Source organism: Ostrea edulis, chromosome 1, assembly GCF_947568905.1.
Source record: "Ostrea edulis chromosome 1, xbOstEdul1.1, whole genome shotgun sequence".
Classification (NCBI taxonomy): Eukaryota; Metazoa; Mollusca; class Bivalvia; order Ostreida; family Ostreidae; genus Ostrea; species Ostrea edulis.
The window spans coordinates 9,719,574-9,731,490 of record NC_079164.1 but is presented as its reverse complement, the minus strand read 5'-3'; positions in this window follow the sequence as shown (position 1 = coordinate 9,731,490).

Sequence of the window (11,917 nt, the reverse complement as noted above, 5' to 3'; positions counted from 1 at the left end):
AGTCTAGATGGAGCATGTGAGGATCTAGTGCAGCCCCCCCCCTCCCCGAATTTGCAAAATGTATTTACCATCATGATTGATGTCAAAAATTTGTTATTAGTTTGCATATATGCACTAAGTAATGAGGACAGGACAAAATAAGAAAAGTGTGAAATAAAAATGCATAAAGTGAACTCAAGGAATGTATACTGTAACAGTTTGCTCGGTATCTTTCTTCTTCAGTGCTCAATGTAACAATATGACATACTTGATGCTTAATCATAGGTTACGATTTAACATGCGAAAATTTACACCTTTCTCTATTTTACCAACAACAAATATATAGATATTGTAAACTGATGGTATTACGTATATGTATATGCTAATGTAGTTTCTTAAAGTCATTGATGTAGGTAGAGTTTGGATCGTCACTATACTTTGTTCATCATGAGAAATTGATCGGGAAAAATTTGGAAAAATCATTTAACTGACAGGGAAACCGAAGATTATTTCGATCAGGTCTCTTTAGCTAAATCAGCGCCCCCCCCCCCTCTACTTTTTTATGGCAATCAATAAACAATTGAAATGGAAGCTTGAACTCATGAATTAAATCCTTGGACCCCCCCCCCCCCCCCCATTATTATCATTATCAAGGATTTTGAGCTTCGGGTTGTGTTAAAAGTAATTTTTAGGGAGGTTGGGAGGTTCTATAAAAAATTTGCCACCCACCCACACCCTCCGCCCTGGTGATGAGTACCAACTACGGGGCCTCTCCACTTAGCTACACTGTATGTGTTTAGACAGGACAGACTATACCAGCCGGGTCAGGTATAAACAATACATTTCATTACAAATTATATTACAAGCGAACTTCTTTACTTTTGTGCGAATTCGGACGTTATTATTATCCGACTTTCATCTTCGGTGCAATTTATGTGATTACTGTCAGTTGGTATTTAAGCTATATTTCATTTGTACGTGTAATGGTGTTGGGAGTGGAGTGCGAATGCAAAGAATATTTCTGTATTTAGATATATTCAACATTATTGATTATTTTATGATTTTAACAAGATCATTCACTATCTAAGAGCATTTTACCATTACCACCCCTCTCCTCTCAATATAATGTTTATAATCATTAATTTCCGGTATTGAATGTGGCTGCTTCGAACCCTTTCGCATGGATTTAGAATGTAGAATAATACGCTACATGTAAGAATAAAAAACAAAAGAAAGACAAGAAAAGAACATGCACATTTATTTTAGCTCACCGGGACGACTATCCGGAGAGCTACATGTATTGTAATGACCCCAGTGTTGGCGTCGGCGCCACTTTAAGGAAACATTTTAACCTGGGTTATATCTTCTAAACAAAGGGGGTAGGGTTTTGATATACCCCTTATTGATTCCCCATGAAGAGACCTTTGATGTGGTACCAAGACTTTCGACCTTGTGACCTTGACCTATTTTTAAAAACAAAAACAAAACTTCAACCTGGGCTATATCTTTTGAACCAATAGGGATAAGGCTTTGATATTTTACATATATAGATGCCTCATGAAGAGACCTTTGTTTTGGTTTGACCTAACGACCTCTGCCTTGAACTTTGACGTACTGTTCAAAAACTTTATCTTGGTTATATCTTTTGAACCAAGAGTGATAGATCTTTGATGTTTCAAACATAGATGTCAATTTCTTTTGTTACCAGAACTGTCAACGTCGACCTTGGACTTTGACCTATTTTTCAAAAACTTTTAACCTTTTGAACAAACGGTTAGGTACAGTCATCTGACAACTCTTGTTTATATGTACATATTAAGCATGTTATTTAATTGTTTAAGGGTTGCTGCTCAATTTTTTTCTGGGTAATTCATTTGTTAAAGTTTGATGACATCTAAAAATTCCTAACCACAAAGTACTTTTTATCTAATATATTGTACCTGACAACTTCATATGACGTGTTAACTGTCCCGAGGAAAAGATAAAGATTTGGGGTATTATACTGTGGATATTTATTAAGTTCTGTCTTCACACAAGTTTTACCTTTGAACTTAAAGCACGTCAGTCTTTAAATTGGTCTAAATGTTACTATGGCAACAATTTTATTTGTTTTAGAATACCAATATTGTGACTCTCATACAACTTTTCAAAAGTTACATTGCTGTCTGGCTTAGTATTTGCGATTGAGTTTGATTATTTCAGAATGTTTTCAATAACCAGTCAGATTTTAAAAAAATAGATTTATCCTTATTGTATCCATGGGAAAAGCAAATCTATGAAGAAATATGATCCAATTGCTTGTGGTATATTTAAGTCTCTGTAGGACCACAATGTAAACTAGTCATTTGTACTAATCGTGCTATCCTGTCTAAATAAAGAATTTATTATATATAGCATATAAATTGCCATGAAATTTGATTTTAAAAATTGCATTTTAAAAGTACACAAATATCAATTTTGTTAAATTACAACTATTCATACGATGCATATTATTTTTTTTAGAAACGTTATTTTTTCAAATTTGGCAATTTGTCACCATGGCAACCAGGACCCATAGCAACAAAAAATGGTTGATACATACTTCTGGTCATCTGATGTGAAATCATAAAATTATATAAGACTTAATAAGATAACAAGGATCATGCATGGCAAACAGGTTTAGGTGGCCACCGGAATAAAAACTCTACAAGCAAGAAAAAATGCCCAACTTGAAGTGTTAATATATTTACTATAATCGAGAGTCCAAAGACAGATTTTTGATATATCGTAAATATTCTTCTTCTTTATAAGATGAAAGTAATTTTGAATAAATCAAAGCGTTACTTTTTGACTACTAGTTAATTCAAAAGTTATCATTTTCTGCAATTTATCAAAATCTGGAATCGTGCCAAATTTGTGACCTTTGTGCACTTAAATGGAAGTAAAATTTTAGATTCTCACTAAACAATATGAATATGCATATCCAGTTGTTTTATAAACTGTGTCAATTTTTAAAAAAACCAATTTCAATAACCTGTTAGAATTCTTAAATAGAAAGGGTAAAATATACACAATTTTACCCTTTTGTCAGAACAAAAGTGCTATTTTTAGTAACATGGCTGCAAATCCCTATCCAATGACTACACCCCCGAAAAAAATATGCCAAAGTATTTGATATTGATGTACTTTATTACACTCAAAATATGTTGTTGATCCGACAACCTTGCTTCCATCACATTTTGCATGGTTTTCTCGTAGACAAGCTCTTAAGAGTCAAACAAAAATTATTTACAAGTCCATTAGACAAACAAACCTATTTGCATTGACCTAGATTAAATGAAAGAAATCAAAACCATTCATTGGCGGTCATTTTGAAAACAAAATGGCGGATAATAGCATTTCATTGCAATTATAGTGCTTAAAAGTCAAACAAAAAGTATTTACAAGTCAATTAGATAAACGCACCTAATTACTTTGACCTAAATTAAATGAAACACACCACTAAAACGTAGAAGATTTACAATAATACAAGCACAATAAAGAAGCTATTCATGCCTGAGGATGAGGGTATTTTGGTGGTTTGTTAGCTTGTTAGTGCTTTTTAAAAAGTTCATTGAATTCGTTTATTTACAAATTGCTTCTTGGTTCTGTTTTTGTTTTTTTTGTGTGTGTGTGTGTTTTTGTTGTTGTTTTTTTTACATTTGTATAGTTGCGTCATATTCATCACAGTTACTGCTGCAAAGCGAAGTGCAAGATAGGCTTAACCGAAAACACTCACACAGACCTCGACAATCAAGTTTGCAGCCTTTTGTAAGTTGCGGACAAAATTCTGCAATAGGAGGTAACTTTGTCCATACAACTTCCCATATCTTATCCTTTAGTTTCCATCCCCAGTCATCAGAGCTAATGTTTTCCATTCTGCAGATTAATGTCTGTTCCCATATGCAGCTTCCTTGATGTACAGCTCTGCTAGTGTGTTATATCAAACTGCTCTTGTAGGTGGAATGGCATCGCACGATCTATGCTTTTTAGCAAACAAATCGAGTATGGTGTCGTTGACTCTTCCTACTGGACTTGATATATCACACAGAGCAACAACAGACATTTCTATAATGTCAAGGTAATTGGACATTGTCGATGACTGTAGGGTGTTTACTAAATTTTGTAAATACACTGGATATCTCTGGACAGACGTTCCAAGTTTGCCAAGAAGATTTCTTTCCTTTACCTTTGAAGGCAGATACATTGTCACAGCCCGTAAAGGCATGAAAAAACAAAATTCCTGCACATCCTTAATGTCATGAATAGGAATCCACCTCATTTTCTTGCCCTGTCCGAACTCAATCCATAATTCTAGCACTCTGTTATATGGAATACTAAGGCCATGGTCATGAAGTATTTCGATAAGCTGTTTTTCCCTTGTTTTCGAATACACAGATATTCCAGGAAATACTGGAAATGGCGTTTAGCAAACTTTAAAATGTCGGTGTATTTTTGTTTCCTCCTTTTGTTTGGCATAACAGTTATACTGCAGCAGCTGTGACATGGACAAATCAATTCTAGAGGCACCTAATTTAAGTTGTGAATTAATATCCGCACCATTTTCAATCATGCACAGAAACTGAAGAAGGAGAGATGGAATAGAATATTCAACACATTAATCATCGAAAGTTCCACCAACAGTTAATTTGTTATCCATCATGTGCCTACGTAAGATCTTTGCTGCTTTTGAGACAATAATTGCTTCTTAATAACCAAAGGTCTGTGACAATATATCCTGTTTTGAATGCTAACAGTACTTCTCTACCTTTTTAAGGGCTTCGAGTTCAAGAATTTCTGCTAACAATTGTTGTTTTAGTCTAGTTGAGTTAACAGTGGTTTTTTAAAATTCCAAGTTGTTGCAATCGTTGGCAGTAAGGATTTACTAAGTCTACCAACCAAAAAAATATTGGTCCTTGCATGTTCGTTTTAGTCTCGATGACATATGTCAGCAGCTCTGAGAATACTAGAGGATAAGCTTCCTTTTCTGACGCTGTTTTATCACCTTGATTTGCTCTTCTTGCCCAATATTTTCTTTACCTATTGTAGAGAGACGAACATAACGAGCAGTAATCAATCTCATAACTCCTGTAAGCAATACAAAACAGAGAGTTGGGCAAACGCGGACCCCTGGATATACCAGAGGTGGGATCAGGTGCCTAGGAGGAGTAAGCTCCCTTTGTCGACCGGTCACACCCGCCGTGAGCCCTATATCTTGATCAGGTAAACGGAATAAAAATCAGTGTGCCAAGAACGGCCTAACAATCGACATGAAACACGACAGACAGAGAGCTGTCAAACAGGAACTGTGATATTTCAACTCCTGTGCATTGACATCCCCCTCTACTTAGTGTTGCAAGCAATTTGCCATCATTCAAATTTCATTGCACATCTTAGCTCAGCAGCTGGATCCTCTTTCTCACAAAGAAAACGTGCTTTATTTTCTATGCTTAATCTACTCTTTGAAAGGATATGAGATTGGCTCTCTGTAACGCCTGACCTTTTCCTTGCCCTTTCACTTTTGCTGTTGCTGAACCTTAGTCTACAATTTTGATGGTGTTTTGCATCATGCATTCGCAAGTTTTTTTTTCGATCCCTTCTCTATCATCTCATCTTTTAGTATTTACTATGATTGGCACATGGTTTGTATTTCTTTAAACAGAGGAAATCCCTAGCTATCATAGCACAACCATCTTGATCTTTGCTTGTTTCATACCGTGATGATGGTGATTTTCGTCTTTATCTGACTGGCAATGGCAACATTTGCTCCAGTCTGTAGTAAGCGAAGATGCCAGGTGATATGTCTGACATTTCTGATACTAGCTCCTATTTAAATAAAGTCACAATTTTATTCGCTGTGTTCATTTGCTATAATTTTCTTAGATAATGTAAGGAAGAGGGTTCATCCTTTTACCACCTGAAATTATCTGCATGTAAAGCACATTACTGTATGGGATACAACTAGAATCGATCTAGATTTTGTAGTTCTACCTCTAGCCCAATCGTACATCTAGTGTCATTTACGGCACATGTGATTTATACACCATCCGGATAATCATAGCCCCATTACCCTTGGCTCGGCTCTCCTGCGCTCCTGTCAATTCTGGTGCTGCTATCACACATTTAACTTTATAGATACATAGTTAAAGGGGTTTGCTTGATGGCATTTTGGACACTGATACACATTTATTACATATTAGCTGACACTGAATCCCATGCTGAGTTACACAGCAGTGGTGTCACCAGTGTGAGAAAATGGAATATGAAACTTTCTATCATAAACACATCAACGATTGGAATTCCTGATCAAATCAAATGTATAAGCAATAAATCTAGAAGTCATTATTTATGGCTTTGCATTTAAGAAATTATCAATAATCAGTATTAGTGTATACATATATAAGTTATGATATGAAATATTGCTACATGTTTCAATTTGAATTTCTGTAATTCTTTTTTCTTCTTCTCCTCAATAATCACTCGTTTTTGTTGTGATTATAATATATTGTGTGCCACTGTATGTCATTTTATAAGAACACCATTGGAAATAAACCATGTGGCTTTTATGAGTAATCCTTGGCATAAGCATATACATAATACTGTTTTTATTTTCGTCTTTATGAATACTCTTGGAATCATCTGTGGTAAAAGTGGGAGAGGATGGAGAAGGGAGGAAAAGAGAAGGGGAGAGAGGGGGGGGGGTGTAAGAGAGGTGGACGCCCTTGTCCACCCCCTTCATTAGGATATGCATGTACAATGTAAGTGTAAGAATTGTGTTATTTCCTTGTTAGTTCCAAATACAAATTCCTTGTTGTTCTAGTGTGAAGAAACCTAGATCCGCCGATATGTTTGCATTTATTGATACTAGGTATTATAAGCGTTATGAATATCCATGATTTGTATCGATAAACCTTCTTCAATATTGAAGTATTTTTACAGGGTCTAGTTATGAAAACAAACGTACCTCGCTCTTTGTATTTTAGTTAGTATCTAATCAGAAGTTAAATATATAACACAGTACTTATCGATTAATCCGCAAAATGTCATTGGTTCTAGCTTCTCATATAATGAATCATCCTTCAGGACAATAAACATATGAATTTGTATGTGAACCAAATTTTAATGTTGTGAACAAATTCATAGAGAAATAGTAAAATAGTTAATAAAAATAAAACTTTCACTTGCACATGTACAACAGTTACATAATTCTACAATGTGAGACTGCATTACATCTTGTATACGTGTATTTAAGTGAAGGAACTAATAAACTTGTCAGAATTTGTTTTCCAATCAATAATATGATTTTAAAACATGAATAAACAAGCACTACTTTATTACTTATAAAATAATTCAATGAATTCAGATTTCAGAAAATTCAATCACAAACTGCAAGATTTACATTCTCTATCTTTTCTACTTCCCTTTTCTCCTTTGAGTCCATTCATTACTTTCTAACGAAAGTAGAATACCAATAAATAACACACTGTGTGGAATTAGTAACGACACGCTGCAACTATTTAATACTGGGCATATTAAATGTACAAATACATAATTGTATATCATATATCATAAAGTTGGATTAAATAAATTTACTTAAAAACGCATTTCATAAAATTTAAACTCGTGTATTTAGCTGTCCGTGTCGTCCTAAACTGGTATTAACACGTATGCATTCCCTTATAAAGCCTTGCTATGAAAACCAGTTCTAAAGAACCACGTGACACAAACAGGTATTCGAATGAAAACCTTGTAATTCCGAACAAGTAATTCTTTATTACACCAAGTAGAAATTGATTTCTATCTAATTCGTACCTCAAACGAAAGAAATCACATATTTTTTCTTTCTTCTTTCTGTTTTGTTTTGGGGGGGGGGGGGGGGGGTAGCAAAACGATGTGCATGCCATAACGTAGCGCCGTATAGTAAATTAAGCGATTATTGAAGAAATCACAGTAATTTAACTCTTTTTGTATTCTAGTCTCTGATTGGTCAAATTCAATTTGAGGAACGCAGGTTATTTTTTGTATAACCTGGTTTGGTATGGAGACACCCCCCTTGACAAACTGTTGCCGGAACTCTCTCTCTCTCGCGCGCGCGCTCTCTCTCTCTAAATTTACATTGCAAAACTGTTTTGAGCTTTCTATAGAATATAGAGAAAGTCAACATATGTAATAAGACACTTCGGTTTATATACACAATATTGTTTTCTCGTTGTCAATTAGCATCTACTTGGCTTCGCAGATTATAAAGCGTAAACTGATCCAAACCAGGTTATACTCGTATAATATGTCCCACAATTAAAGTCACTCCTTAAATAATCACGAGATAACGTCTAAGGTAATACAAGGTTTCGTTGAACTTAATACAGCTATTATAAGCTATGATTCACATCTATATTAGATGATTCACATGTTTACATAGTTAAAATTAAAGCTTATAGCGAGCAACATTCCTAACAAACGAGTTATTTGTCATTTGATACGTAGAATATAATTCTTTTTGTTTAATATTCCATCTTGGCCAAACGCCATTTGGATACAACCATTCGTACGCAGGATACAGTCGTGTTTATAACGCAGGATACAGTCGTGTTTATAACGCAGAGTACAACCAACCCTTACGGCACTTTACTATAGACATGGATAGACGTCCGTGACCTTTACTATAGACATGGAGAGACGTCCGTGACACTTTACTATAGACATGGAAAGACGTCCGTGACACTTTACTATAGACATGGAAAGTCGTAGAAAATATAGAGCCTATCAGGTGACGCAATCAATGCTGGTTTGAATGATAAATAGCATTCGGTCAGATCCCTTACCAATTGCTCAAACACTTAAACACAGTTAGAAAATTCCGTGTAAATTGGAATCGGTCGTTCACAACCCACCTAAAATTCAATTACATCAGCGAAAAGATGTATACCATAAACGTCATGAATGGTTGATTGATTGATTGTATCTTGTTTAACGTCTCGATCGAGAATTTTTCACTCAAAATGGAGACGTCATCAAGATCGGTGAAGGGCTTCTAATTTAGGCCTCTGCTCGGCGCTTACGGTCATTGAGCAGTGAGGGTTATTTAGTGTGCCACACCTACTCTGACACGGGATATCCGTTTTTAAGGTAATCTCCGAGGACCCGTGACATTCACACCTGATGTCGAGAGTTTGGCGATGGAACTGTCACTACCCGTTTTAACGACTTATGTCTGTCGCGGCCGGGATTCGAACCCCGGCCTACCGCATGCGGGCGAACGCTCTAACCTCTCGGCCACCGCGGCGGTAAAAATAACGTAATGAAAAAACCTTTGCAATTTTAAAAGAGAATTATTAATGATTATCAAAATATAACGCCAAATACAACCATTCTTTGAAAGTATAACGTAGGATACAACCATTCCTAATACACTGACAATTGGCAGCAATGTATGTAAGTAAGTAATTTATTTCCAATTTTGGACCCAGAGGGTATACAAAGAATACAAAGTTCATATACATAAATCATAAAAGAGTTATTATCCAAAAGATAGATGAAAAATAAAATTTACAAGTTCATGATCAATCAACTGTTCTTAGTAATGAACAGCTATATATGTAATTCGCAAGTTTGTCAATAATATTGTTACATTCGTTGCTCATAAGCCAGATCAATTTTTGTCTGTGTCTGTGGCGTTATCTAGCGTTTTTATTATGTTTTAAGATTTGAATATTGAATATAATTTCAGTCTTCACAAAATGTATGGTCATATTACCAATTTAGTTTCCCTGATTATATATAAACCTCCATAATACAAACAACATATCATTTTGGTCATTAAAGAGGTTCGCACCCGACATTTGGAGGAATGTCAATTTTTTGGGAAGTGTATTTTTGATTTCTGCATTGAAGGAGAATTAGGAAATTAAAAAGAAAAACTGGGGTCGCAACGCTTGTTATTGAGCTATAGTACTAGTGTTCTAAACATGACCTTTTTGCACTTAAAATTTATTCCGTTAAACTTGATTTTTCTGTTACTGCCAACACAACATAAGCAACGCAAATCAATCATTACATAAAATAGATACATAATCATGTCCTCTAACACTACAAATGAAAAAAGAAATTAATATAAGTAAAGGAAATAAATAATGACCTTTTTGCACTTGATATACGAACAACTTCATGATATCGAAATTGAGAGTTTAAAAGAACATATTAGGAGTAATGTCAATTTCTAAAATTTAACATAATTTTCAAGGTCTGATCTTCCAATCTAAATGCAACTTTAAAAAGTGGGGGTTGGAGATCAAATTTTTTAATTATTGGCGAAAATACTGAATTTTTATACAAAATTTCGAGTAAATTATTTAAAACTTTTTTTAAGAATCGGTGTTCTGTTTGGAAAAATATATCGACCAAGTTAATAAATTACAACATTTGAACTAGTTCCAAGTCTCAACTACCTGTATCATAAATTATAAAACTGAAATACACGTATAGGGGTATAAAAATAGACGATACATTGGATGAAACAGAAACTGTGATATCATGCAGATGCAGAATTATAACTTTGTGATTAATGAATCTTTCCGCCACAAAAAAATATAGTTCCTGTCAAACCCTTTCAAAATTTAAATTGACACAAAAATTTTCAACTGGATAGGGTTCAGCAAAGATGCGTAATATATCAGGCCACATTTAAAAAAAATGTTGGTTTGCCATACCCCGAGGGTCATAAAAAATATTGGGTCGGTCGGTAGGGATTTTTTTTTTTTGTTGTTGCTAAAAATAAATTGAATATCAAAACTCTGTTTTTATATTTTGTGTTCTTTTGATGAAGTAACCCTATTACAGTGAATTACTTGCAGAACTGTCAGAAACCTCTCTAAAAAGTGCAGTTTTAACTTCATGGACAGGAGTAGTTTGTGTATGGCTCATATATCATTTTGTTATTATGATATGTTACTTGTTTTGTGAGTGTTTGTTTTCCAGGTCTTGAATATGTCCTAAGTTTGTTTTTTCAAATTTGTCTAGAGTCTTGGTTGCCATGATTTTACTCTCAATGACCAATGTAACATGCATGTATTATGCAACTGAAACTTGGTAGCATTGTTGTTGTTCTAAAACATTATTCGTATAAACTCAACACAATTTCATGTTCAATGATGTTGGTCAAACGATTTCTGATACATTAAGTCCGTGCTCCGTGGTACCTCGAATTACCGAAATGCCTCCAGAAATACCGAAATGCCCATTAGAACTAACGGAATTCCCCTTTGAATCAATTTTTTAAGTTAAATTGAAAGATTAGGGATTGATTCAATGTGTAAAATACCGTCTCTGAAGAAAAAATAACGTAATTTTTTTAATAAAAAAAGACTTTGTGTTAATCTAAGGAAGGTAACTCGTGTTATTTTTCTTTCATTTAGAAGAATGTGTTCAACCATTATTTCCTAATCATTATATATATACATTGCTCAAGTTGAACTAAATCAACATTCACATATATTTTGCAATTCAAACAAATATTGTATAGGGGAAAAAATATCATGCTGCCCCTTGAGGGCCCTTGATTGGAAAATAAAAATGTTATGTATAAATTTTGCTAGAGTTATCTTTCTTTGAAACATCGTGAATGCGAGAAATGAACACAATTGAATTCCCAATTTACAATCACAAATCTAAAAACGTTTTATCATAAAAGATTAACATATATAAACTTAATATGCATTAATGTATATAATTAGAGGGGAATTTCGATACTTTTATGTGGTATTTCGAAAACTAATTCCTGGGGGCATTTCGGTAAATTGCGGGCATTTCCGAATATTTGGGGCACCCATTTAAATTTTCATCGGACACAGTTGTTGTTTGTGTCCATAATTATCCAATGATGCCTCGTCGGATAGATAAAATTCTACCAGTATGCCATGTGCCG